This window comes from Rhinichthys klamathensis, unplaced genomic scaffold, assembly GCF_029890125.1.
Source record: "Rhinichthys klamathensis goyatoka isolate OS25496 unplaced genomic scaffold, OSU_Roscu_1.1 h1tg000101l_1, whole genome shotgun sequence".
NCBI classification, from domain to species: domain Eukaryota; kingdom Metazoa; phylum Chordata; class Actinopteri; order Cypriniformes; family Leuciscidae; genus Rhinichthys; species Rhinichthys klamathensis.
Genome location: NW_026606640.1, coordinates 1164849 through 1179941, shown reverse-complemented (window position 1 = coordinate 1179941; position 15093 = coordinate 1164849). Strand labels below are relative to the sequence as shown.

General features: G+C 50.0%; 1 long non-coding RNA gene across 1 annotated transcript; it reads left to right on the top strand.

The window, feature by feature from the left end:
* Window positions 1-618: 618 nt before the first annotated feature.
* LOC130086865 (uncharacterized) lies at window positions 619-13249 on the top strand. Its single transcript, XR_008807264.1, has 2 exons — window positions 619-672; window positions 13070-13249. It is a non-coding gene; the product is annotated as an uncharacterized LOC130086865 (long non-coding RNA).
* The last annotated feature ends 1844 nt before the right edge of the window (window positions 13250-15093 follow it).

The window sequence follows — 15093 nt, the reverse complement described above, 5'->3', positions numbered from 1 at the left end:
TCTACAGAGTAGAGATGCGCGGTTGGCGGTTACAGCCGCGGACTCCGCGGATAAACCGCGGATCGGGCGGATGACGTGACGAAAAAAAATATTTTAATTAAATTCGGGCGGGTGGCGGGCGGTTGAACCAATCAAATGAAAAATATATGTATTGTTACGTCCTAGGACAATGTGTTATGTTTATTTTTGTTATTTCTTTTATTGTTGTGATTTGATGTTGTGTGTAGTTTGTCTTCTCTCTCTCTCCCTCTCACTCTGTGCAGGGCTTGATTGGGCGCAGCTGTGGTTGATTATGAGGAGGCGCGGAGCGGTTAACTACTGCGATACACTGCAGTGTGGGGAGCTCTGTTTGCACGCGCGTCGTGGAGCTCCGCGGTCCGTTGTCTCCTGCCCCAGACCAGTTGTTTAGATCAGCCGCGTTGGTGTGCTGATCTTTTAGTGGGGTTTCCTTGTGTGGAAATTCTCACGGTGTGATCATGAAGACATGTTTTTCTTTTGTCTGAATGTTGTAAGTTTATTGTCTTTTGTTTATTGATTTAGTTTATTTAACCCAGTTTATTCTTTTGCTGAGTTAAGTGCAATATGTTTGAATGTTTATTTGAAAGCCGAAGGGAGCGAGGTTGCCATTCTTTTTTTGATTAAACAGTTTTCTCTTGGTTACTGGCTAGCTAGGTAGTAAGGGAACCCAGGCTGTCTGTGGGAATTTTCCCATTCATTTAAGTTGCCATCGTCATCATATGCACTCCGAAGTCCGCGTGCTCGAAAAGGACGCCAGATCCTGCTTATTCGGATGGTGAGTGGTACTCTTTCCGAAATCGCATATAAAGTAGCCAAAATCAGCATAAATTAACATAGGCTCTGTGTGGTAGCCTATAGGGGTGCCAGTGCACTACCGGGTGGTCCACCAAGTGCTTTTGGGGTCCGCCAACTACCTGCTCTTCACCATAGTCCTCCTCAGTGCCACGGAGGGCCTATTTCGACCCCTAACTACCTTTTCTCTCCTTCATCGCCACGAAGTGCCTGTGGGGTCCCCTAACCACCCAAACTTCACCATAGTCTTCCTCGTGGTCCACGAAGTGCCTGTTTCGACCCCTAAACGCCTGTCCTCTTCTTCATTGCTACGGAGTGCCTATGGGGTCCCCTAACCACCTGAACTTCACCACAGTCTTCCTCAGTGCCACGGGGAGCCTTTTTCGACCCCTAACCACCTGTCCTCTTCTTCATTGCCACGGAGTGCCTGGGGGGTCCCCTAACCACCTGAACTTCACCACAGTCTTCCTCAGTACCACGAGGAGCCTTTTTTGACCCCTAACAACCTATCCTCTTCTTCATTGCCACGGAGTGCCTGGGGGGTCCCCTGACCACCCGAACTTCACCATGGTCTTAGTCTCAGGCCACGTGCTCCTCGAAGGGTGGACAGAGAGGTCCGATCGGCCTGAAACTGACGTATGCGTCCCGTCACGGGCCCCTGGGACGGGTTCTAGAGTTCCGCGTCCCTCTGACCTTTTTTCGCGCTAATTGGCCACCAACAGCCCCATGGAACAAGTTGCACGTGGGCCGTCAAACAAACGGGGGCCAAAAGGGGTCGAAAGGTCGCAGCGGCCCCAAACTCGGCACGGCGGTAGTCCGGGGGCCCCCGGTTCTAGATCCTGGATTTGGTGGTTCTAGATCGGTTCTAAGTGTGGGTTCCAGCAAAGCGGCTTGTTGGAAAGGCCCGATCGGCCCGAAACTGACACACGCGTCTCGTCACGGGCCCCGGGGACGGGTTCTAAAGTTCCGCGTCCCTCGGACCTTTTTTCACGCTAATTGGCCACCAACAGCCCCATGGAACAAGTTGCACGTGGGAAGTCACATAAACAGGGGCCAAAAGGGGTCGAAAGGTCGCAGCGGCCCCAAACTCGACACGGTGGTAGTCCGGGGGCCCCCGGTTCTAGATCCCGGGTCGCAGGGTTCTAGATCGGTTCCGAGTGTGTTTTCAGTTTGACCCTTCGAGAGGGAATGTCAGTCTATGAGCTCACTATGAGTGCAAGATGCTTTTGAGAGAAACTTGAACAAGGGAGGCAAAAAAATGAGCCCTGAGTTCTAGAGACTCGTCCCCCTGATATGTCGTTCGGGGGCCCGAGGGGGCCCGGCACGCAGCGTTTGGGGCCCGTGGGACCTCGGGGGGCCGAACAGGGGCCACTGACACGTGCGACTTATCCCATTCATTTTCACAGGTGTTTCGTGGAACGTGTGACAGAAAGGTCCGATCGGCCCGAAACTGACTTATGTGTCCCCTCACGGGCCCCTGGGACGGGTTCTAGAGTTCCGTGTCCCTCTGACCTTTTTTCGCGCTAATTGGCCACCAACAGCCCCATGGAACAAGTTGCACGTGGGCCGTCAAACAAAGGGGGGCCAAAAGGGGTCGAAAGGTCGCAGGGGCCCCAAACTCGGCACGGCGGTAGTCCGGGGGCCCCCGGTTCTAGATCACGGGTCGCGCGGTTCTAGATCGGTTCTAGGTATGTGTTTCGGCCAAACGGTTTGAAGGAAACGCCCGATTGTCCCGACACTGACGTATGCGTCCCGCCACGGGCCCCGGGGACGGGTTCTAGAGTTCCGCGTCCGAAACAGCTCGTTTGCCCGAAAAAAGACCCCCTTGACCGGGAAGCGCCTGTGAAGTTTGCATTGAACAAGTTGCACGTGGGCGGGCGGAAATGCAGGGGTCGAAAGGTCGCACCGCCTCCAAATTCCCCGCCCTGGTAGTCGAGGGGCCCCCGGTTCTAGATCCCGGGTCGCAGGGTTCTAGATCGGTTCCAAGTGTGTGTTTTTGCAGTGCAAAAATCTCCTCACTTTGGTTCACTCTGACTGCATGTATGTCTATGTGTGAGAGAGGGCGGCCATTAATCGGACCATGTGCTCGCCGAAGGGTGGACAGAAAGGTCCGATCGGCCCGAAACTGACGTATGCGTCCCGTCACGGGCCCCTGGGACGGGCCCTAGAGTTCCGCGTCCCTCTGACCTTTTTTGGCGCTAATTGGCCACCAACAGCCCCATGGAACAAGTTGCACGTGGGCCGTCAAACAAACGGGGGCCAAAAGGGGTCGAAAGGTCGCAGCGGCCCCAAACTCGGCACGGCGGTAGTCCGGGGGCCCCCGGTTCTAGATAATGGATTTGGTGGTTCTAGATCGGTTCTAAGTATGGGTTTCAGCAAAACGGCTTGTTGGAAAGGCCCGATCGGCCCGAAACTGATACATGCGTCTCGTCACGGGCCCCGGGGACGGGTTCTAGAGTTCCGCGTCCCTCTGACTTTTTTTCGCGCTAATTGGCCACCAACAGCCCCATGGAACAAGTTGCACGTGGGCCGTCAAACAAACGGGGGCCAAAAGGGGTCGAAAGGTCGCAGCGGCCCCAAACTCGACACGGTGGTAGTCCGGGGGCCCCCGGTTCTAGATCCCGGGTCGCCGGGTTCTAGATCGGTTCCGAGTGTGTTTTCAGTTTGACCCTTCGAGAGGGAATGTCAGTCTATGAGCTCACTATGAGTGCAAGATGCTTTTGAGAGAAACTTGAACAAGGGAGGCAAAAAAATGAGCCCTGAGTTCTGGAGACCCGTCCCCCTGATATGTCGTTCGGGGGCCCGAGGGGGCCCGGCACGCAGCGTTTGGGGCCCGTGGGACCTCGGGGGGCCGAACAGGGGCCACTGACACTTGCAACTTATCCCATTCATTTTCACAGGTGTTTCGTGGAACGTGTGACAGAAAGGTCCGATCGACCCGAAACTGACTTATGTGTCCCCTCACGGGCCCCTGGGACGGGTTCTAGAGTTCCGTGTCCCTCTGACCTTTTTTCGCGCTAATTGGCCACCAACAGCCCCATGGAACAAGTCGCACGTGGGCCGTCAAACAAAGGGGGGCCAAAAGGGGTCGAAAGGTCGCAGGGGCCCCAAACTCGGCACGGCGCTAGTCCGGGGGCCCCCGGTTCTAGATCACGGGTCGCGCGGTTCTAGATCGGTTCTAGGTATGTGTTTCGGCCAAACGGTTTGAAGGAAACGCCCGATTGTCCCGAAACTGACGTATGCGTCCCGCCACGGGCCCCGGGGACGGGTTCTAGAGTTCCGCGTCCCTCGGACTTTTTTTCGCGCTAATTGGCCACGAACAGCCCCATGGAACAAGTTGCACGTGGGCCGTCAAACAAACGGGGGCCAAAAGGGGTCGAAAGGTCGCAGCGGCCCCAAACTCGACACGGTGGTAGTCCGGGGGCCCCCGGTTCTAGATCCCGGGTCGCCGGGTTCTAGATCGGTTCCGAGTGTGTTTTCAGTTTGACCCTTCGAGAGGGAATGTCAGTCTATGAGCTCACTATGAGTGCAAGATGCTTTTGAGAGAAACTTGAACAAGGGAGGGAAAAAAATGAGCCCTGAGTTCTGGAGACCCGTCCCCCTGATATGTCGTTCGGGGGCCCGAGGGGGCCCGGCACGCAGCGTTTGGGGCCCGTGGGACCTCGGGGGGCCGAACAGGGGCCACTGACACTTGCAACTTATCCCATTCATTTTCACAGGTGTTTCGTGGAACGTGTGACAGAAAGGTCCGATCGACCCGAAACTGACTTATGTGTCCCCTCACGGGCCCCTGGGACGGGTTCTAGAGTTCCGTGTCCCTCTGACCTTTTTTCGCGCTAATTGGCCACCAACAGCCCCATGGAACAAGTTGCACGTGGGCCGTCAAACAAAGGGGGGCCAAAAGGGGTCGAAAGGTCGCAGGGGCCCCAAACTCGGCACGGCGCTAGTCCGGGGGCCCCCGGTTCTAGATCACGGGTCGCGCGGTTCTAGATCGGTTCTAGGTATGTGTTTCGGCCAAACGGTTTGAAGGAAACGCCCGATTGTCCCGAAACTGACGTATGCGTCCCACCACGGGCCCCGGGGACGGGTTCTAGAGTTCCGCGTCCGAAACAGCTCGTTTGCCCGAAAAAAGACCCCCTTGACCGGGAAGCGCCTGTGAAGTTTGCATTGAACAAGTTGCACGTGGGCGGGCGGAAATGCAGGGGTCGAAAGGTCGCACCGCCTCCAAATTCCCCGCCCTGGTAGTCGAGGGGCCCCCGGTTCTAGATCCCGGGTCGCAGGGTTCTAGATCGGTTCCAAGTGTGTGTTTTTGCAGTGCAAAAATCTCCTCACTTTGGTTCACTCTGACTGCATGTATGTCTATGTGTGAGAGAGGGCGGCCATTAATCGGACCATGTGCTCGCCGAAGGGTGGACAGAAAGGTCCGATCGGCCCGAAACTGACGTATGCGTCCCGTCACGGGCCCCTGGGACGGGCCCTAGAGTTCCGCGTCCCTCTGACCTTTTTTGGCGCTAATTGGCCACCAACAGCCCCATGGAACAAGTTGCACGTGGGCCGTCAAACAAACGGGGGCCAAAAGGGGTCGAAAGGTCGCAGCGGCCCCAAACTCGGCACGGCGGTAGTCCGGGGGCCCCCGGTTCTAGATCCTGGATTTGGTGGTTCTAGATCGGTTCTAAGTGTGGGTTCCAGCAAAGCGGCTTGTTGGAAAGGCCCGATCGGCCCGAAACTGACACACGCGTCTCGTCACGGGCCCCGGGGACGGGTTCTAAAGTTCCGTGTCCCTCTGACTTTTTTTCACGCTAATTGGCCACCAACAGCCCCATGGAACAAGTCGCACGTGGGACGTCAAACAAACAGCCGCTCAAGGGGGTCAAAAGGTCGCAGGACCTCGAGATTCGCCACGGACGACCGCCACGGGCCCCCGAATCGGGCCCCAGAGTTTCGTGGCTCTAGATGCTTCCTGAGCCTAATAGGCCCTCTGATTCTAACTGCTGAATTGACCCTAGCAGACATGTGCTCCTATAGAGATCAATGTGAGACAGAGAGGTGCATAAAAAATAGCTAAAAATAAACTTGGCGCGTCTCGACCTCGCCCGCTCGGTATGTCGCAGAGGGCCACGTGACGCAACTTTTTGACGAGTTTGGGGCCCCTCGGACCCCCGGGGGCCGCACGGGAGCCACTGACACGTGCAACTTATCCCATTCATTTTCATAGGCGTTTGGTGAACCTTCCACCTGTAACTTATTTGACAGGGCCCCTTTGTGCACTCCGTGGACATGTCATTTTATGGCTAATATTGCATAATTATAAACTGTAAAGTACCCCAACATGTTGGATTGTCTTCCCTGTGCACTGTACTGGCTGTTTAGAGAAATAAAACATGTATAATTATGAAATATGACCTATTAATGCATTGACCACGGAGTGCATTAAGGGGCCCTGTCAAACAAGTTACAAGTGGGACCTGACACCTGTAACTTATTTGACAGGGCCCCTTTGTGCACTCCGTGGACAGCATTGACCACGGAGTGCACAAAGGGGCCCTGTCAAATAAGTTACAGTTGGTATGTTTTTTTATATTTTGAGGTCAAGGTTGATAAAAATGAATAAAATTGATTAAATATCAATTTTAGGTTCATCTGTGGGCCCCCCTGAGCGATTTGCAGCCTTCAGAACCCAGAAATTCCACTGTCCATGAACAGCCTGAATTTTTGAATGGTATAAGTTGCAGGTGGAACGTCCAGATCTCAGCCTCTGGACAGAATTGGGAGCTGAAACCTGCACTCCTGCCCTTGTCTGGACGTGCCCCGACAGTGCTGTGCATTTCAGGGAGTTTGGAGAAACTTGAAAATCTGACTGAAAAATTCTCCAAGGGATACATACCCCTTTGAGATTTTTTGGGTCGAATTTTCAAGTTTCTCCAATCTCTTTGAAATTCACACCATGGACAGGGCGTGCCCAGATGAGCACAGGAGTGCAGGTTTCATCTCCAAATTCTGTCCAGAGGCTGAGATCTGGACGTTCCACCTGCAACTTATACCATTCAAAAATTCAGGCTGTTCATGGACAGTGGAATTTCTGGGTTCTGAAGGCTGCTAATTGCTCAGGGGGGCCCAAAGATGAACCTAAAATTGATATTTAATCAATTTTATTCATTTTTATCAACCATGACCTCAAAATATAAAAAAACATACCAACTGTAACTTATTTGACAGGGCCCCTTTGTGCACTCCGTGGACATGTCGTTTTAAGGCTTATAATGCATAATTATGAACTGTAAAGTACCCCAACATGTTGGATTGTCTTCCCTGTGCACTGTACTGGCTGTTTAGAGTAATAAAACATTTATAATTACGAAACATGACCTATTAATGCATTGACCACGGAGTGCACAAAGGGGCCCTGTCGAATAAGTTACAGGTGGGCAAAGTAAGGGCCCACCTGTGACTTGTTCGACAGGGCCCCTTTGTGCACTCCGTGGACATGTCCATTTAAGTCTAATAATGCATAATTGTGAACTGTAAAGTACCCCAACATGTTGGATTGTCTTCCCTGTGCACTGTACTGGCTGTTTAGAGTAATAAAACATGTATAATTATGAAATATGACCTTTTAATGCATTGACCACGGAGTGCACAAAGGGGCCCTGTCGAATAAGTTACAGGTGGGCAAAGTAAGGGCCCACCTGTAACTTGTTCGACAGGGCCCCTTTGTGCACTCCGTGGACATGTCCATTTAAGTCTAATAATGCATAATTGTGAACTGTAAAGTACCCCAACATGTTGGATTGTCTTCCCTGTGCACTGTACTGGCTGTTTAGAGTAATAAAACATGTATAATTATGAAATATGACCTATTAATGCATTGACCACGGAGTGCACAAAGGGACCCTGTCAAATCAGTTACAGGTGGGCCGTTACTTTGCCCACCTTCAACTTATTTGACAGAGGCCCTATAGGACAGTGGTTTTATGTGGTCAAACCTACTGTACACAACTCAGGGGACACACCACAACACACTCATGTACATTACAGCCAATAATTGTGCATAGTGTTAGACATTTTCAGCCGGTGAATCCCTGTAAGGAATTGGGGATTTCCGCATATGTGCTGAAGGCCAGTGTGTAACTTATCAAGCTACAGGTGGGATGCCGAATTTGACCGGATGTATCTCGGGAGCTAAGGGGCCCTGTCAAACAAGTTACAAGTGGGACCTGACACCTGTAACTTATTTGACAGGGCCCCTTTGTTTACTCCGTGGACATGCCCATTTAAGGCTAATAATGCATAATTGTGAACTCTAAAGTACCCCAATGTGTTGGATTGTATTCCCTGTGCACTGTACTCTATTTTTAAGTAATAAAAACATTAAAAATCACGAATTATGACCTATTAATGCATTGACCACGGAGTGCACAAAGGGGCCCTGTCAAATAAGTTACAGTTGGTATGTTTTTTTATATTTTGAGGTCATGGTTGATAAAAATGAATAAAATTGATTAAATATCAATTTTAGGTTCATCTGTGGGCCCCCCTGAGCGATTTGCAGCCTTCAGAACCCAGAAATTCCACTGTCCATGAACAGCCTGAATTTTTGAATGGTATAAGTTGCAGGTGGAACGTCCAGATCTCAGCCTCTGGACAGAATTGGGAGCTGAAACCTGCACTCCTGCCCTTGTCTGGACGTGCCCCGACAGTGCTGTGCATTTCAGGGAGTTTGGAGAAACTTGAAAATCTGACTGAAAAATTCTCCAAGGGATACCCCTTTGAGATTTTTTGGGTCGAATTTTCAAGTTTCTCCAATCTCTTTGAAATTCACACCAGGGACAGGGCGTGCCCAGATGAGCACAGGAGTGCAGGTTTCATCTCCAAATTCTGTCCAGAGGCTGAGATCTGGACGTTCCACCTGCAACTTATACCATTCAAAAATTCAGGCTGTTCATGGACAGTGGGATTTCTGGGTTCTGAAGGCTGCTAATTGCTCAGGGGGGCCCAAAGATGAACCTAAAATTGATATTTAATCAATTTTATTCATTTTTATCAACCATGACCTCAAAATATAAAAAAACATACCAACTGTAACTTATTTGACAGGGCCCCTTTGTGCACTCCGTGGACATGTCGTTTTAAGGCTTATAATGCATAATTATGAACTGTAAAGTACCCCAACATGTTGGATTGTCTTCCCTGTGCACTGTACTGGCTGTTTAGAGTAATAAAACATTTATAATTACGAAACATGACCTATTAATGCATTGACCACGGAGTGCACAAAGGGGCCCTGTCGAATAAGTTACAGGTGGGCAAAGTAAGGGCCCACCTGTGACTTGTTCGACAGGGCCCCTTTGTGCACTCCGTGGACATGTCGTTTTAAGGCTTATAATGCATAATTGTGAACTGTAAAGTACCCCAACATGTTGGATTGTCTTCCCTGTGCACTGTACTGGCTGTTTAGAGTAATAAAACATTTATAATTACGAAACATGACCTATTAATGCATTGACCACGGAGTGCACAAAGGGGCCCTGTCGAATAAGTTACAGGTGGGCAAAGTAAGGGCCCACCTGTGACTTGTTCGACAGGGCCCCTTTGTGCACTCCGTGGACATGTCCATTTAAGTCTAATAATGCATAATTGTGAACTGTAAAGTACCCCAACATGTTGGATTGTCTTCCCTGTGCACTGTACTGGCTGTTTAGAGTAATAAAACATGTATAATTATGAAATATGACCTTTTAATGCATTGACCACGGAGTGCACAAAGGGGCCCTGTCGAATAAGTTACAGGTGGGCAAAGTAAGGGCCCACCTGTAACTTATTTGACAGGGCCCCTTTGTGCACTCCGTGGACATGTCCATTTAAGTCTAATAATGCATGATTGTGAACTGTAAAGTACCCCAACATGTTGGATTGTCTTCCCTGTGCACTGTACTGGCTGTTTAGAGTAATAAAACATGTATAATTATGAAATATGACCTATTAATGCATTGACCACGGAGTGCACAAAGGGACCCTGTCAAATCAGTTACAGGTGGGCCGTTACTTTGCCCACCTTCAACTTATTTGACAGAGGCCCTATAGGACAGTGGTTTTATGTGGTCAAACCTACTGTACACAACTCAGGGGACACACCACAACACACTCATGTACATTACAGCCAATAATTGTGCATAGTGTTAGACATTTTCAGCCGGTGAATCCCTGTAAGGAATTGGGGATTTCCGCATATGTGCTGAAGGCCAGTGTGTAACTTATCAAGCTACAGGTGGGATGCCGAATTTGACCGGATGTATCTCGGGAGCTAAGGGGCCCTGTCAAACAAGTTACAAGTGGGACCTGACACCTGTAACTTATTTGACAGGGCCCCTTTGTTTACTCCGTGGACATGCCCATTTAAGGCTAATAATGCATAATTGTGAACTCTAAAGTACCCCAACGTGTTGGATTGTATTCCCTGTGCACTGTACTCTATTTTTAAGTAATAAAAACATTAAAAATCACGAATTATGACCTATTAATGCATTGACCACGGAGTGCACAAAGGGGCCCTGTCAAATAAGTTACAGTTGGTATGTTTTTTTATATTTTGAGGTCATGGTTGATAAAAATGAATAAAATTGATTAAATATCAATTTTAGGTTCATCTGTGGGCCCCCCTGAGCGATTTGCAGCCTTCAGAACCCAGAAATTCCACTGTCCATGAACAGCCTGAATTTTTGAATGGTATAAGTTGCAGGTGGAACGTCCAGATCTCAGCCTCTGGACAGAATTGGGAGCTGAAACCTGCACTCCTGCCCTTGTCTGGACGTGCCCCGACAGTGCTGTGCATTTCAGGGAGTTTGGAGAAACTTGAAAATCTGACTGAAAAATTCTCCAAGGGATACCCCTTTGAGATTTTTTGGGTCGAATTTTCAAGTTTCTCCAATCTCTTTGAAATTCACACCAGGGACAGGGCGTGCCCAGATGAGCACAGGAGTGCAGGTTTCATCTCCAAATTCTGTCCAGAGGCTGAGATCTGTACGTTCCACCTGCAACTTATACCATTCAAAAATTCAGGCTGTTCATGGACAGTGGGATTTCTGGGTTCTGAAGGCTGCTAATTGCTCAGGGGGGCCCAAAGATGAACCTAAAATTGATATTTAATCAATTTTATTCATTTTTATCAACCATGACCTCAAAATATAAAAAAACATACCAACTGTAACTTATTTGACAGGGCCCCTTTGTGCACTCCGTGGACATGTCGTTTTAAGGCTTATAATGCATAATTATGAACTGTAAAGTACCCCAACATGTTGGATTGTCTTCCCTGTGCACTGTACTGGCTGTTTAGAGTAATAAAACATTTATAATTACGAAACATGACCTATTAATGCATTGACCACGGAGTGCACAAAGGGGCCCTGTCGAATAAGTTACAGGTGGGCAAAGTAAGGGCCCACCTGTAACTTGTTCGACAGGGCCCCTTTGTGCACTCCGTGGACATGTCCATTTAAGTCTAATAATGCATAATTGTGAACTGTAAAGTACCCCAACATGTTGGATTGTCTTCCCTGTGCACTGTACTGGCTGTTTAGAGTCATAAAACATGTATAATTATGAAATATGACCTTTTAATGCATTGACCACGGAGTGCACAAAGGGGCCCTGTCGAATAAGTTACAGGTGGGCAAAGTAAGGGCCCACCTGTGACTTGTTCGACAGGGCCCCTTTGTGCACTCCGTGGACATGTCCATTTAAGTCTAATAATGCATAATTGTGAACTGTAAAGTACCCCAACATGTTGGATTGTCTTCCCTGTGCACTGTACTGGCTGTTTAGAGTAATAAAACATGTATAATTATGAAATATGACCTATTAATGCATTGACCACGGAGTGCACAAAGGGACCCTGTCAAATCAGTTACAGGTGGGCCCTTACTTTGCCCACCTTCAACTTATTTGACAGAGGCCCTATAGGACAGTGGTTTTATGTGGTCAAACCTACTGTACACAACTCAGGGGACACACCACAACACACTCATGTACATTACAGCCAATAATTGTGCATAGTGTTAGACATTTTCAGCCGGTGAATCCCTGTAAGGAATTGGGGATTTCAGCATATGTGCTGAAGGCCAGTGTGTAACTTATCAAGCTACAGGTGGGATGCCGAATTTGACCGGATGTATCTCGGGAGCTAAGCCGACTTGGGGCTCCATACTCTGGCCCGGAGTTTGGAGCTCCAACTCGGCTTGGTTCCCGAGATACACCCGGTGGTGGTGGTGGTGGACGAACAGGCCGTTCGTTGTCACACAGGTGGTCAGGGGGACGAATGAGCTGTTCGTGTCAGTGGGTGGGGCCCCGGGCCGTCTCTTAGATTGCCCGTTGGCCAACAGGCCGTTCGCTGTCACACAGGAGGTCAGGGGGACGAATGAGCTGTTCGTGTCAGTGGGCGGGGCCCCGGGCCGTCTCTTAGATTGCCCGTGGGCGAACAGGCCGTTCGCTGTCACACAGGCGGTCAGGGGGACGAATGAGCTGTTTGTGTCAGTGGGCGGGGCCCCGGGCCGTCTCTTAGATTGCCCGTGGGCGAACAGGCCGTTCGTTGTCACACAGGTGGTCAGGGGGACGAATGAGCTGTTCGTGTCAGTGGGCGGGGCCCCGGGCCGTCTCTTAGATTGCCCGTGGGCGAACAGGCCGTTCGCTGTCACACAGGCGGTCAGGGGGACGAATGAGCTGTTCGTGTCAGTGGGCGGGGCCCCGGGCCGTCTCTTAGATTGCCCGTGGGCGAACAGGCCGTTTGCTGTCACAAAGGCGGTCAGGGGGACGAATAGGCTGTTTGTGTCAGTGGGCGTGGTCAGGGGGCGGTCACAGGCTGTCTTTGGGACGAAAGGGCGCTCAGTGGACGGTGGGTGTGGTCAGGGAATTTCCCGAAAAGGCGGTCAGGGGTAGGCGCGTGCGCTCCGTGGGCGCCCGCCTGCAACCTGTTCGGCGCGCGTCGAAACGACTGCAGGCGGTCGGCGAGTCGCCCCCCTGTGGCCGATGCCCGTATTGCGAGCGAGGGGGCCGAATTTCGTCGGGCTCCCGCGGGGCCCCCGAGGCCCCCCGGCCCGAGGCGACGCCTCTGGCCCGCCCCGTCGGTCCCCCCCTGCGGCCGGGCGCGGTCGGCCGGCCCCCGAAAAATCATCTAGGGGGCGGCGCGCAGCGTTCCGCTGACCTCCTATCACGGACTACCTTTTAAGCAGCTCGCGGACCGCTGGCCTAACGTGACGGCCTAAAGTGAGTAAGGGAAGATTGTTGTATTTTCTTTGGGGTTTTCATTTGTTAGGTAAGTTATATTTAATTCCTTGTTAGGTAGAATTCTTTTTGGTTTGTTATTTTGGCGTGAACCCCTCCTGAAGAGTCATGCTTTCAGCTTTTCTATTTCTGTGTAAATAAAAAAGCTTATCTTTTGATACTACATTGTGTTGTGGTATTTTGTGTGTGATCTGGGACAGGAGAGGGGATATTTTCCATTGTTTTGTTATCGGCGTTCCTAACCCTAGACTAGGGGGTCGTAACAATTGGGGGCTCGTCCGGGATCCATTAGTCGTCATATCTATTGGCTGTTTCCGGTAGTTTGCTTGGCTGCTTTGAATTTTTTTGGTGGGGGAGGAAGTTTTATGCTTAATATGGATTTCGATTTAGTTAAGTTTACGCTGTCACCTACGTTAAAGGAATTCGAGCGGTGTAGAAAAGTAGATCTAATTCTAATAGCAGAATTTTACAACATAACGGTCCCTAAAGAGGAAAAGAAACAGGTAATTAAAGATGAGTTGTATGGTAGGTTAGTTGAGACCGGTATTTTTCCTGGACTTGCTCATGGGTCAGAGTTTGAGGAAGAAACCGCATCTGACAAGGCAGATTCACATACTTCGTTCCACACACCTCCCCCACCAAAAAAGTTGATATTAGAAAGCAGGAGCATGAAACGCAACTACTCCGATTGAAAGAGTTAGAGTTAAAGACTGATCAGGATGTTGCGTTGCGTAGGTTAGAGTTGGAAGTCCAGCGCAACAGACCCGTTCCGTCACCGCGCACCAGACTTGTTTCCGGTAGTTCCGAGGTGGGGCAACCTGACTTTGATGTGGGTAAGTACATTAAACTTGTACCTCCATTTCGTGAGTCTGAAGTTGACTCGTATTTTGTGGCTTTTGAACGTGTCGCGGCTAAATTGAAATGGCCCAGAGATATGTGGGCGTTGTTGTTGCAGTGTAATCTCGTTGGCAAAGCCCAAGAGGTTTGCGCAGCTTTGCCGATCGATGATTCGCTGAACTATGATCTTGTGAAATTGGCTGTCTTGCACGCTTATGAATTGGTACCGGAGGCGTATCGGCAGAAGTTCAGGGCGTGTTCAAAGACAGCCAAGCAAACGTTTGTGGAGTTTGCGCGTGAAAAGAGATCGTTATTTGAGAAGTGGTGTGTTTCTACTAAAATTACAACTTTTGATGAATTGCAAGAACTGATTTTGCTCGAAGATTTTAAAAATAGTTTGCCAGAAAATATTGTTGTCCATTTAAATGAGCAGAAAGTAGCTAAGCTTTTCGATGCGGCAACATTTGCAGACGAATTCGCACTTACTCATAAAACTGTGTTCCCAGTTATGCGCGCTCTTAAACCCTCCTTGGTCGTGGACGTAGGGAAAGATAAGAGGATGACGAGGGACAACTCTTTCAGGGTCGACGGTGAAGCATCTGCGCAGAAGCGGCCTGATAGAAAAAGAGTTTGTTTTTATTGTCTTGATCCTGGCCATTTGATTACAAGCTGTAAAGCTTGGCAGCAGAAAGCTGGCGGTAAGCCTAGAGGGGTAGCGTTTACCTCCCTTTCTGAACTGGCACCAGGAAAAAGATTGGATGCTTTTGGATCGTTTTTACAAACCTGTTTAGTTTCGCTTTCAGATAACATCGAGGTAAACCCTATAGTGATGCTACGAGATACGGGAGCTGCACAATCCTTGATATTAGAAAGTGCTCTGCCGTTCTCGTTGAATTCGTATACAGGTAATGATGTGCTCATTCGTGGTATTGAAATGGGCTGTACTCCGGTGCCGTTGCATACCGTTCAGCTGAAATCTGACCTTATCTCCGGCACGGTTACTATCGGTGTGCATTCAGAATTACCTGTGGATGGCGTGAGTATGATTTTGGGTAATGATTTAGCTGGAACCAAAGTGTTTCCGTACCCGATCGTATCTGCCGAGCCGAACGTGGGCACTCAGGTAGCTGCTCTGTCACAGTTTCCCACTGCTTTCCCAGCATGTGTCGT